Genomic DNA, 15,234 nt, shown 5'->3' with positions numbered 1-15,234 from the left:
TGTGATAAGCCAAAGAAGGAAGATTTATTAACAACTCAATTGGGAAGTGGTCAGAGCCTGGGAAGGACAAAATAGCTGAAGAAATACTATAATTTTGAATTCTCCATAAATAAGATATCAGAAATCTATCAAGCCTCTCAGCTATTTGATGCAAACCCATCTACTTATTAGTCCAATTATAACCACCTGAATCAAGAATCACATCTAAGAAATCATTATCCAAAAGGAAAGAGGAGAAGTCTTGAACGGTCCCAGCTGGAGGGCAAATACCTCCAATTTTTTCATCTGCATTGAGAATAGCATTAAAATCACCACCCATGATAACATTTAGGACTTGGCTATTTTGAATAACACCTGTTAAAATTTTCCATAGCCTTCTCTTATCATCTGTAGTAGAGGGACCATACACATTAAAAAGATGAAAAGAAAGTTGGAAATTTTGGACTTTTATCAATTGCCAATTTGCTTGTTGTTGAATCAACTGGACTTGCACTGTCTTAGGATTCCATAAGATGCTAAGACCCCCTGAAGCACCCATTCCCTGCACATGAACAGAGTACCAACCCTTCCAAGTCATAATTGATTTTTTGTAATTTCCCTATGATAACTTGGTTTCTTGTAACATAATAATATCTGCCTTCGAAGAATCAAGTTGTTGTTTGATTATTTGTCTCTTGTCAGAGGCATTAATGCCTCTAACATTCCATGAAATAATCTTCATGTCTAACAAGGAGAGACTTTTTCTCTCCTTGTCGAACGTGTCAAGATAGAAAACTTTCTATAAGAGTGGATTGAAAGCCTACTTCTACCTCCTCTCCTATTATCACCCTTTTAGATTTTCTACCTCTCACTTTAGGCATTTTTTGGTGTCAAATTGATTGCAGCTGATTGTAAAAGAGACAAAGTTTGAGAATAGTCAAAGCATCTATCAGTTCCAAGATCAACCTCAGTTCCCACTGAATCTGAAGACTCCTTATCTCCCTGGAATTTTTGAAAATATTGTGAACATAACTCATCTTTTTCGTTAAAACATTCCTCTAAATCATGTTCAGTCATGGAGCAATCTAAATTTTCTACTGGAATTGGAGTTTGACATTTTAGATCAGAAAAAAAAGGGGGGAACAGCCAGTAAAACCTCAAACTTATTCAGTTGTCCTAAACCCTCTAAATCCTCATGCTGGACCAAGATATTGTTATTTAAAAACACTTTCCCTCCACATCCTGATGAAACCTTATTCTGGTTGATAACTCCCAACCCCATTATGTCTTCCTCTTCTATTGACCAAGCTCCTTCTTCCTGAGCAATTTCATCAATCATATCCGAAGCCAAGGATCTTAACATCTCATTAGCAATTCTCTCCAATTGATTATCAGGCATCTTGCACTTTTTTCCAACTTGCCTTATTTGAGACAGATGTAGTGGCTTATTTTGAAACATCAATGTCTCAACTATTCCCTTTTGAAAATCAACAGGAGATGGTGACTCAATATGAGATTCTGAATCAGGATTTGAATTCTTGCTCTCTGATTCTTTAGGTCCTAAAACCTTCACACTTGTCCAATGTCGCTGAAAAGCATAGAACAAATGAAGAATGAACTCTAGCAGTTTAAATGATCTATTTTCAAGATGATTATCCTTTTGAAAATGAAGATTAAGTTGTATATCTCTGATATTCTTACTGACCACAGTTTGGTTATCTGAAACTTGGAAGGGCACTATTGTCTAAAGATGGTTAGAGTAGAAAGCACATAGAGAAGGGTCTGTAACAGTATCATTACAAACATTCTTGTTCTTCCTGAAATTAAATTGACATTGATGATTAAAATGACCTAGATTATTAGCAAACTTCTCTATGATCACCTTATCTTGAATAACAAGCTCTTGTTCCCAAGAATCTCTCTTTGTTTTAATAGAAAACACCTTTGGTAAAGGTTTCAGATCACTAACTAACAAACAAACTCTAACATCACATTGTAAATTTTCAAATGGAATTAGATCATGCTTCACAAAAATACTGAGATAATTAGCAATTGTTTCAATAATTTTTGGATCCCTGTATTCTAAGGGTAAGGCAAGGAAAGAGATCCACTTTGGTAGAAAAGGACAAATTTGTGGGTCTACATGAAAATTTGGAGTCCAAGGCAGAGTAGCCAGTCCTACTCCTTTACAAAACCACTTGAATGATAAATAAAATATTATTATTTGCACTCTTCATAGTGAATCATTCAATTTTAACAATTATATATGTACATAACTTCTTTCTTAAATCAATAATTTTAAAATTAAATGTCAACAATAAATTATAACATAATATAATTATAACCTATAATGTAATAATAAATTTATTTGAAAACTAGTGCTATTTTATATTATCAACATTATAAATATTATTATAAGTCTTATCATTATTGATAATCTAAAAAAGAGCACACACACAAAAATATCTATGGTCCACACAGTAAAATAAAATAAAAAAGCAAAAATGGAGGACTGTAATTTTTCTAGTTATCTTCCAATGTCGTCCTACAACACTTCAACTAGTTCCTCTCATATGTGAAACACTTTAGCCTGGCCTATTTTGAAAGTTTTTTAAAAAAATTATTATTCTCTACGACACTTTGCAACTGATGTATGTATGATAGTCTAATAAATGCATGCTGATCTTTCCAGCGCTTTTAAAATTTATTTTATGTATTAAAAATGAAAAAAAACTCATAGGAAAATTGTATCTAACCAATAAGATATAAGAAATTATGTATCAAAAATAGATTTTAAAAATACTTTTGTCAAAACCTTGTGAAAACTTTAGCTTTTAAAATCTGTTTGTCATACAAATTAATTGCAAGAGTCTAATGAAAACATTAGTACAAGAGCTGTGAAGGAGCTAGAGTCCCTACCTTTTGTTTGAGATAGAAGATTGATTTGTGTCTAGAACATAATGTCTCAACATTTGTGTCATGTTTCACACAGTAGGGAAATGGATGACTATATAATAAGTTTTCAACATCACTTTCTTCAACAACTATTTTAATACTTTGAGGATCACTAAATGACCCTTAAAAATATATAATGATTCAAGTTTTAGTACTTAAGATTACAAGTATAATGTCATATTATACTTCAATATTGGTCTGGATGTGACTTTTTGAACATATGATCAGTAGGCATAAGGAGAAGATGTTATTTTTAAAGTAATTTTTATATGATATTACAAATTTTATTTATGATCTGTACTAATTTTAGTCTATTTCACCTAGTTGAAAGTGTCATTTCTAACAATTATTTTCATTCATTTTCTTTTGTTCTAGAAGTATCCTTATGTTCAATTTAAAAAATCTACAAATTAAAAATTCAATATTATTTAATTTAAGATACTATTGAAATTAGTAATTCACTATACAAATTATTAAATTTTTAAAATTTACATTTTTTCTGACCATAATATTTTCTATTTCTATAATTTTTAAAATTTTTAAGTATTTTGTATTTATCATTTTCCCATAATATTATTTTGATTCGTATGTAAATTTATTTTAAACCTTTCATTTTTAACTTAAACAATTGCCTCCTAAAATATATTTTTCTACCTATTTTTCATTCAAATTGTATGTTTTTTTGGGCCTATTATTAAAAAATTTAAATGGAAAAATAATATACTCTTATGAAACAAATGAATGCTTCCTTCTACACAATCACTTACCTACTATTGCAATTGTACTTCAAAACTATCTAGTCAACATATACTATGACGGTGCTCTATCATTTATTGCAAATTTTTAAAATAAAATAAAATCTTTTTTCAACTTTATGACACGTAGTTCTAGATTCAGACATCCAATCAATTCATTCTTATCTCATTGTTTTCTCTACTTTTACCAATTTTCCATTGGCAAAATCAAAATCCATTATTTCCCTCGCATTCATCACCATTGAAGAGGCATTGGAATATTTGCATAGAAAGTTTGAGTAAGCACTGGACAAGTGGAGAAAAGCTAAGTAATGGAGGCTTCAAAGAAGAGCAGTAGTGGAGGCATGAAATCACAAAAAATCTAGGTAAAAACACCATCAATTATGCCCTACGAGCACTATAACCCTTGTCGCATTTGAGCAAAATCTTTTCACAGTAGCAAACGAGTATAAATCACACAATTATGGTTTAGGCTGACAAAGTGATATTATCCGCTGGACATGGTGACATAGAGATACATAATAGGATTTTCTGCTGCAAATGATTTTCTATTGCACTACTTTTGCCTCCTGTCATTTTGAGGCCTTCACTTTTGCAACTTGCAGATGGGGGTTCCAAAGGCTCCTTGTGATGTAGCATGTACTGCAACTACTCAACCTTTTTCTACAACCACTAGCTTGAGTTGAAGGGTTTGAAACAAAGCCAGTATTGACAATGATCAGCAAGCAGATAGGGGTGTTGATCTCAGATCATGTTTCTTTTAATTGTTAAGTTGTTGATTGTGAAAGGATTGTAAAAATAAATTGTTTGGCTGAAATGGAAAGAAGTTTCCAGAGACCATTTTCCCCTAATTTTTAGTGTCAAAAAATATTTTTATCCCTACCATAATTACAACTAGCCAATAAGAAAATAAAAAATTTTAATTCAAAATTAATTAAAAAATAAAAGGTTCTTTCAGCCTTACAGATTTATTAGCTATGGTTAAAAAAAATTAATGTTGACCACCACTGAACACATTAGTTCCCTACCTCAGGGACTAATAAATGCTTGGATAATACAAACCACAACTCCATTGACAATCACTTGACCCATTATTTAGGTGATGAAAAAGGTAACATGAAATAAGAAGATAACTAGGGAAAAGTGAGGGATTTTATAAGAAAAAAATTCAAAAGGAAAGATACAAACCCTAAAGAACAAGATCTAATTCTAGAAAAAACTATGATCACAATTAGTTTTACAAAAACAAGACTAACACCCTACAAGCCCAACAGATCCATTTGTGTCATCTAAATAATGTTCCAACTTGTGCTAGCAATTTATACATTAATAGTGGGAAGCTGACCAATCCATACCCAAAACAATATAATTCAAGCCTAAGGGTAGGATACAAAGATCAATTATGGAGTTTGAGTATTCTCAAGTCCAACACACAACCACTAAAAAATGAGTCTAAATCACCCTAGAACTTATGGCTAAATCAACTTGTATACTATCTACTTGCCCTATTGCTAGGAGCCCACAATACTCCTAACGAAAAAGGGATGTAGATGAATCTAAAGAATCAAAATCAAATAGAAAAAAAGTAGATATACCAAATGGCACAATTCTACTCCCCACCATGGTGCTCTAGTCCCAACTTGATGTTTATCAAGACTATAAAATTTATCTACATCCCCATTGATAGGATCACAAATAGTAGACCTCTAACTTATTCTAGAACTATCCTCTAAGGATAATGCATAGATATGAAACCCTATTGTCCATAAGAGAAACACCTTCTATCATAATCGTGACCTACAAAAGGTGCACTCGATTAAAAGAAATCACCCCTACAATATCTTTGTTGACCACCTTATGGAGCATTCCCTAAAGATAGACTAAAAGACATATCTCTAGAATGTGGACCACCATGATGCTCTAACTAATGGATACCCAAATCCTATCTTTAAAAATGACCCTTATGATGCCTTTATCTCCATCATTGTCAATATCATGTCCTAAGAGGTGTAATACCTTCCCTAAAAGGTCAATCTGGATGTACATATACACCTAATTTGGAAGGTAGTGCATTATTAAACTTTATTCTAAACTTGGAATCGCAAGAAAAAATTATTCTCTCCTTTATTCTTATAATAAGAGATCTTACCAAATGCATGTGCTCTCTCATATTTTTTAGTTGAGTGATTTTGTAGATTTTATATGAAAACTTCACCAAAAACATTGTCTATATGAGCTTTGTTTGTGCCTCTACCAAATTATATTGATTTACTTGTTAGTAACTACAATATAAAAAGTTTGACATCATTTTCAAAGTATGATATTTTAGTCTAACATTCATGTTCTTGAATCAAGCAACCAAATAGTTTTGTGATTTTGATATATAGTTGTACCATCTTAAAATGGGAATACTTCATTTTGAGATCTTTTAGCCCTCCTTAGTGTGGTTTTGGTCTCTCTTTATCCTCCCATATATATCTCACACTTTTACATCATCTCTCACATTCCAATGTGACCCTTTAAGCATTGCATTATTAACTTTTTGGCCATATCTTCTTATGGCTCCTCTATTTCTCAATTATTTCTGCACCTCCTTTGAGGCCTTTGGGACCTTATTTTTGTCCATTTCTTGGGAATTAGTCAACCTAGTCAACCTTCTCTGGAACAAGTGGACCAAAGGTCGACCTCTTCAATGGTGATTTGGGATCACAGGGCCTAAAGTGGCTCCAAGTTGCCAATTAATTTATTTTACTCCTAGGTCAGGCTACCTTGCTTTCCCACCCAAAAACTAGTTTAAAAGGAGGCTTGGGGTATTCATTTTCACATAAATAATTCATGAAATATCTACAAGCAAACAAGAAATCAACGCATTCATCTTCAAGCATAAATTTAAGATCAAGCATTTCCTTCTTGCATCAAGATTATCCCTTCAAGGTGGTAGTGGAGTTTGGATTCAAAAGAGGAGATCTATAATTCCAATTCCTTCAAATTCTTATATCCTTCATCATGTAATGTTCCATACATTTATATTCATCGGGTTGTGGCTTCTTTGATTTCCCTTTAATTTCTTTGAGTCAAGGTTATTACTTTACGTACTTGATCACATATCAATTTCAATTTCATTTATGAAGGCAATTATTGTTAGAATTGCTTTAGAATAATTGAGAGGGGGGGGTGACTCAATTATTCAAGGTCCAAATGTCCTATTCAAAATTTTCTCTAAGTATAGTGAATCCATTCAACCATTCATTCATCCAAGCTTTAACTTATCTAATCAGTAAGTTATTGTAAATCAACATGCAAGCATAACACATAAGAAATCAACACATGACACAATGATTTACGTGGAAACTCAATTTGGGAAAAACCACCAGTAACATGCTACTCAATTATCACCCTTCTAAAGTGATGCCTTGTGAAAGGTCTGCCATGTTAAAGGCTTACAACACACTATTAAATGTGACCTTGTTAGAGGATTTAACCACCCTGTTAGAAGTGGGCCTAGTTAGAGGACTTTAGAACATTCACTTGGAATGCCACCCTGTTAAAGGATTAACAAATGGTTGTTAGGCCAACCTAAGTCCATAGGATTTTTAGATCTAATACAATTGCTAGAGAGTATTAGAAAATCTTGACCTGACTACAACATACAACTTATCTTGCAGATCTCAGATCACTTCTTAGATCATACCCTTGCCTAGCCTTCAATCTCTACAACTCTTGATATCTTGCCCTCTTTTCAAGCTTTGTTCCCTTGAGTCTCCACACCCAATGTACTAGTGCAATCATCTCTTCATGACCAATCATAGAAGTAGAGCCTCTGTGCTCTTCCTTCTCCTAGATGTCTCCTCCTTGACACCCTTCTAACCACTTTGCAAATTTTGGCACTTTAGTAGAAACAATATCAATAGCTCTTTACTTCTTGGTCTATGACTTCTTAAATAAAAGTCTTGGAGTACCTTTTCCCGCTCAATTATTCCATTTTTTAGTTTCAATTCACATGGATTAGGTAGGATTCATTGCATCTAACCCATATTGTATTCCCTCTAGAAACTTCTTGAATAATCCTTTAGAATTTTCCCAAGAATGGTTTACATAGGATTTTGTGCCAACAAATTATCATCCTTATCCTCCAACTCATTCACAAAATTCAATGTAACCACTATGTTGGCTTAGATTTGGAAAATCTTCATCTTTTGAAATAATGCAGTAGCTCGGCACTATTGAAATACTGGTGCTCAGCACATACTGTGTTACTCGGCATCAACTGTGTTTTTCCTGATGCTCAACACTTGAAGATCACTCGGCACCAACTAAAAATTTTCTAATGCTCAGCACCTGATCTTCACTCGGCACATGAAGATCACTCGGCACACACTAGAAATTTTTGTTACTCAGCTTATACTGAGAATTTGCTCGGCTTCAACTAACTTGCTCGACACCCAATATTGATCTTAGTTTAAGCTTTACAATCAACCTTGTTACAAATTCTTCCTCCAATTTTTCTAAGTGTGACCAACCTTTTTATCCTTCAGTATGTCATCAATACATTACTTAACCATTGTCTTAACTGATCCTTGCACTTCATTACAACATCATAACTCAGCCTTTCCTTTAGGTGCTCTTGTTACATCTTGTTGATCAAATCCTCTTCATCAATCAACAAAGTGATAGTACTTGGATCTTATAAGCAAATATCATCCCTACAAATAGTAAGTTTGACATCAATGACAAAAAAATGATTGAAAACATTCTTTTACAACAATCTCCCTCTTTGATCTTCAACAAAAATGAGCTTTTCAATCAGATTTCCAACAATTATACCTTTCATTTGATGCACTCAATCCTACTACATGCTAGCATTTCATTTATCACTACATTTAAATTTCAATTCAAGGTCAGTTCCTCAATCTAGGTATTGACCATGAGAAGCCCTCATGAACCCAAAAACAAAAACCCAAATGTATTGTGTGCAGGAGCATGATAGAAAATTTGTGGTTGCAAATCTAGAAATAACTCATTGAAAGCTTTTAGAAGAATTTGGATTGACCTTGTTATAGTGCCCCAGGAAGATAGTGACTTCATGGAAAACCTTCCGGAAGGAATACACCAAGTCAGCCTAATCTCTAAACCTTAGCTAGAAAAATGGTTTCTAGTTTTTTGGGTTTTCTATTTCATTCAAGGATTTGTGAATAAAATTTCAAATTTTGGCCTAGATTTGCACTTTTTGAAGCAAAAACACACTTTCTTCTATGCATTTCAAGGTGATTCATCTATTTTTCCTTTCAATTCATAATTTTAGAATAGTTTTTAATCTTAAGTAGGCTGATTATATACATTTACATTACTTAGTCAATTAGTTCGATTTTGCATACAAATTATCACTCACAGAATGAAGGGTATTTCCTTCAATTGAATTCCTTCCCATGATTCAACTTCAACATAGCATCCATTCATTCATTTGGGCCTTGCTAATATAATTTTGATTCAACAAGGAATCATACTTGTAGATTCTCCTTCTCCCCACACACATATTTGAATGTTTTAGTCTAGAAAAGTGGAGGTCTACAATTCATCAAAGTGCTTCCATTTTCCATGAAACATTTTGGTGAAATCAACCTCACACCCCTTTCTTTTTGGATTTAGGTTATTTACATTAGGTGTTTACCTTCTTTTGTAAACCCAACATCTTACCCCTTTCTCTTAGAGTTAGATCTTTCTTGTTTGATCTACTTTGTATGTTATTGTTTGCATTCATGGTATTTAGATCTCCCTTTTAAATTTTTTCCTATAGGTTGCATTCCATATACTTACCTTTTGAAAATACAAATAAAATTGCATCTAGTTCATTCTTAAATTGCATTTCCTTTGTAGTCATTGCATTCCTTTCAATGGGTTTGTTATCTTTATTTTCAAGTTTTCTTCATGATCTTCAAGACATTACATTTCATACATATGATGATGCTTTAGTGTGTTTTTTCATTGAGGCTCACCTTTTTAAAGATGATGTTGATCAAACATTGGTAGCTCATGATGTTCATAACATAGATACTCCTACTATTTGGGATGAACCCCTAAATAAGGACATAAATTACTCATTTCTTTATGAGGATACCTTTATACAATTAGATAATAGCATTATTATTTCTCCTAATGGTTGACCACTTTCTAATAATTTAATGTACATTCCATCTATAGATGAGGCCTTGAGGTATATTTCTCCTTCTCCTAAGAGTGCCTTAGAAATAGAAGACAACACATTTGATGCTCCTTATTCCTCTTATGACATGTCTCACTTCAATTTAGGTCTTGTTGAAAATGATGATTCTTATGACATCCATTTCATCAATTCAAACTTAGATCATAAGGACCTTAATCATATTGACTCTATAAGTGGCCTCTCAACTCTTCAAGATTGGGAAACCTTAGATTTGACACCAACATCCTAGATTATTGACTTTGTTAATCAAACACCTTTATTTGATGAGTATATGCATATCAAATGTTTCTCTTTCAATTTTAGTCTAGTTTCACCTAAGATATATTCTTATCCTTATTTTCAATTCATTTCTTGTGTTATGTTTTGTTATAGTAATTAGGTGTTTCCTTATTAGCTCTATCTTACTTAGGATAAAATTTAGGCATATAATAATTAATTGTTTTATTAATTATTATCATGTAATATAGGTGTTACATTTTAAGGTTTTGATCTCCTTTATAAGGATTTGATCTCTTTGTAATATATTAATTTACTCAATTTTATTTTTTTATTCAATTAAAATGTCTCTTCTCTAGATCTATGAATTCTAGCCTCCATAGCTTTCCTCCTCTCTTTCTATGATAGGTGTTTGTGTGCAGTGATTCTTGGGAGTTGTTAGGTTGATCTTTCCTCAACTTCAACATGGTATCAGAGCTCCAAACTTTCATTCCCCTGCTCTCTTCATGAGAGTTTTCAAGTTGCTTTTTAGATCTAGTTTTTGCAGAGGAGTTTTTATTGCATTTAGGGGGACTTTCATTTTGGGTCACTTTAAGCCCAAACAGACATCACCATTGAGCTCATAGTGTCCAAAAACCCTTGTTTCCATAGAAAATTTTATATTTTGGATGTAGTTGAAATCTAAGGCAAAATAATATTTCACCTAGGTCGTACAACCTAGGTACACAAAACAAGATGACAATATTTTTTTATTCAAAAAATTATATATCAAATTTTTTTATCAAAGCCCACTTTATTAAAATACGCATGTGGGCGAGTGTGTTTTTTTTAAGTGGAAGGAGAAAAAAATTGGGGCCTTGAACCATGCAGGGTTGTGCATCAATGTTGAGAGCTGTATTTTTATTACGTAGGCTAACATAGGGTCCTTCCCTATCAGTACTGATCTCAACATCATCCTATGCCTTGGGCCCATCATTGGCCAATTAGTGCTTGCATTTTTTTCTCAAGGCACTTAATAACTTTTTGGGAGGGTGTACTTTCAACTCCCTGTGCTCGGTGGGTCTCACTTGCATCCATTTTTTTGGCCTTTGTCAGCTCTGCCTTAGGCGACGCATTCTTAGGCTCCTCCCAGGCACATGTTTTAGGTGTCATTTATTATTGGGTTGTCAATATTTTTCACAGACCTTTAATTATCAGACCATCAAATTATCAATGCCAAGTGGTGTTACTGCATTGACATCAGTGCCCTACTTTCCCAATGGGCCCCTTGTCTATTTAGAAATCCTTTGATTTGTGAAGGATTTTGTGGTCATGCAAATTTTGGTTTGCACACCTTATTTTGCGACATTTATTGGAGGGCAAAAATTATGGAGACTACACCCCAGTTTGGAGACCTCGATTTTTTAAGATAGATGAAAGATATTAACTGCAGCCCATTTTCTCCTGATCACCACACTCTGGGGAATTTTTTTTGACATTTTTTGTGAAGGGACTATGCCCATGTCAATGTCAACTACTTTGATGGTTTTAACTTTTTTCTAGTTATTTTTCATCTCTTAAGGCATTTTTGCAAGTTTCTACATCAGTCGGTTACAGGGCTTACAAAGGAGGTTTTTGCCTTTCACTATGGTATTCCATTATTTTGGGTGACCTTTTAGCTATACATCGGATTTTAGTTTGGGACGATAGTTTTTTGCATGTCTTTGGTTGTTTTGAACTCCTCTAGCAGTTTCCCACTTTCATTGGCAATTTTGTCCCTTAATGGTAGATTTTGCCCTTTTTGCCAACTTTTTTAACATGTGCAAAATTATTGGCCACTGGATTTATTTTCTTGAACCAACCCTCTTTTTTAGCAATTTTGTACTTTTCTAACTTTGTTTTCTGGTGATGGCATTTTTTCCACTAAGGGTAATTTTTTGGCATTTGTTTGCCTCAACAGTAATTTAATCATCAAATTTGGGCTTGTTAACTGCTAATATCAACACCTGCATCATCACACTTGATTTCCCTTCTAATTTTTTTAGACCTGCCTTCCCATTTTTGCTCATATCTTGAGCATATGAAGTCCATTTTCCACAAATGAGATATTGTTGGAAAGTTGGTTTCGAGTTTGTCATAGCGGTATAAGTACTTTTTAGTTTTGATATTTTTTAAGGACTTTTTTTTATCAAAGTTAGGAGTTCTATTTTACACTCTAGGAGACATATCTTGAGCATCTTATCTCTAATCCAGGAATTCTTTATATCATTGAAAATTTCTTTTTTTACTCTTTCTAGTGATGTTGGTTGATTTTCATGATTCTTCTCCAAGAAAATTATATTCATTTTTTTGAATTTTTGCATTCTGGTGGATATCTTAGTTATTTTAGGTCCAAGGATCAATTTTGTCTCTTCATATGATTTTTCATGGGTTCTACTTTCTGTTGCATCATCCTTATGTCTCTTTTGGTCTTTGTAGGCATCTATTGTATGCATTTGTGCAAATACACTGACATAAAGTGCTATATTCCTTCTATATTTTTGTTTTAGTTGTTTTTTCCTAGTTTTTCCTTTCGATTCAAGAAGTGTCATATGAGGACACTCATATAGATTATTGTATTCTTGGGATTCACCATATCTTGTGTTTTATTGTGCATGCACTACTCTGATTAAAGTGTTATGAGGTTTGATGTTTTGTCTCTCTCTTTTTCCAGTGAGTGATACATTCATGGCATTAGCCTCATGACATGTCTAAGACTGGTCACCTTAGTACACACATATGTATTATTTTGTGTATCTTGATCATGATTCCTTGACATGCAGTTCTTTTGGCCCACTTTTTCCTATTTCCTATCATCTCACCCTTATCTTCTTAGTGGGGGTTCTTCTATTGGTTCTTATGCTTCCTTGGTTCAATGAAGTGAGCTATGTATTCAATATTTGTTCCTATGTACTAGGAGGATGTAGTGACTGGGTACCTCTGCATTTTAGTGAGAGGGACCATCTACCATATTGACACTTTTCTTATCATTCCTACTTTTGATTCAACCTTCTACAATTGATTAGTAAACTTTGTAGGATTTGGTGTTTCATGCCATATGTATCTTTGAGTTTAGTTATTTTCCTTTGTGTGCCTCATGATTTGATTAGTGGCTTCTAAGACCAATCATGCAGATTATAGTCTTCTCTACCTAGTTGGGTTCTATTTCAATGGAGGTTCTTCAAATCAAAAGTTACTTTTTGACATAGCTTTACAGCTTTTATATGGTTCAGTGGTGTTCTTCATGTTCATCATTTTGTTCCTATCTTCTAGGACGTTCTCTAGTTTAGAGGCTTTTGTAGTCCTTCACTAGTTATTTTAGGATTCTTGTAATCTCTTCTTGGACTAGTGTTTTTCCCATGTGCTTTGATCTATTTCTCCTCTTTATAGAGATTTGGTTGTGCTTGGATACCTCATCAGGCCTTATTGTTGGGACCCAAATTTACTTTTAGTTTTGATTTCTAGGATTTTTTCTACTCCTTAAGTTTATCTTCGAGGGGGATGGGTGTTTGACTAATAATGTGTTTCCTTATTAACTCTATTTTACTTAAGCTAAATTTTACACATATAATAATTAATTCTTGTATTAATTATTATCAGGCAACCTACGTTTTACCTTTTAAGGTTTTCATCTCCTTTATAAGGATTGGTCTCTTTGTAATATATTAGTTCACTCAATTTATTTTTGTTTGATTCAATTGGAATGTCTCTTATGTGGATCTATGAGTTCCAACCTCCATAGCTTTGCTCCTCTCTTTCTTTGATAGGTGTTTGTACGCAGTTATTCTTAAGAGTTGTGGGGTTGAGCTTTCCTCAAATTAAACATATTTCATATGACTTGCAATGTTGAATGGTATCATTTTATGTAATACATTTACATCCCTATTATGTTTCTCCTAAATATGTGGCACTGTTAGCTTATCCTTTGGGGGGCTCTTAGTCCTACTCTGTGAGGAATAAAATAGTTTTTTCCTTGTCTCCTCACTTGGGGAAGAAAGGGCCATATTTCCTCTTTCTATATATATCATAGGATCCATTTTCTCCCTTGTTTTTTTTTCATTTTGTATAATGACATATTTTATTGCATTCATTTATTATGATTACTGACGAACTAACATCCCAAGTGCAATCTTATAATTGTTTGAAATCACATGTCTAGATAAATTGAAATCACTTAGGGAGGTGTTATGTGTCCTTTTATTTTTCAATGCATCCAATATCCTTTATGAACTTGTATTCTCTTATAATTTGATGATTTCTCTTGCATGTATTTATTGTGTTATGTAGGGATTACCATCCTAAGTGCAATCTTATGCTTGTAAGTGTATTTTTTATATAAAGAATATATTGTTTAGGAATATATTAGATTCTCTTTTTCTCTTCTCTAAAGGGTCCATTATCACTTTGGTGTTTCTTTTGTGATAACTAAGTGGGTAGATTGTGGTACCCTTTAAGCTCTCTATCTCATTTCTCTATAGATTTGTATTATTTAATGATGCATTTCTCTCCATGGGTATGTATTGCTTTGTTACATGCAAGATCATGTGTCTATGCCTAGAAAATGTCTCTTTATTCCTTATATTTTAATATTTCTTATTTAATAATCATCTATAGTTGACTTCGTATCTTTTCTAGCATCTTATGTTGTTTGGAATTGCATATCCTATGTTGTTTCTTGCTTTAATTCTCTATGTTGCATTATTTTGTGATAATTCTTGTTGATATGGGGAATTTAAATTTTTCATGGATATTTATATCTTATGAGATTATTTTATATAATCCACCATAGACTTACTTTCTTGCCTCACACTTGGGGGCCATGGTTTTTGCACATTCTTTATCTCTCTTTATCTAAGTTTCAACTTTCCTTGGTATAGCTCCATTTATTTATTATGTGACACTATTTTCCTAGAGTTAATTATGTTTTGATCATAACTCTCTCTTATAGACAAGACGTGCATGTCCTTCATCATCTCCTCTTCATTATTTGCAAAACTATGTTCATTATTGTCATGCCCAATATACGAGACAAAAAAATACACACAATTTTTTATTTTTTTAAAGATTAATAACACCACTAAGTTGATAAGG

The sequence above is a fragment of the Cupressus sempervirens genome, chromosome 9, assembly GCF_028749045.1.
Source record: "Cupressus sempervirens isolate cs-2001-9-10 chromosome 9, ASM2874904v1, whole genome shotgun sequence".
In the NCBI taxonomy this organism is placed as follows: Eukaryota; Viridiplantae; Streptophyta; class Pinopsida; order Cupressales; family Cupressaceae; genus Cupressus; species Cupressus sempervirens.
This window is presented reverse-complemented; position numbering follows the sequence as displayed.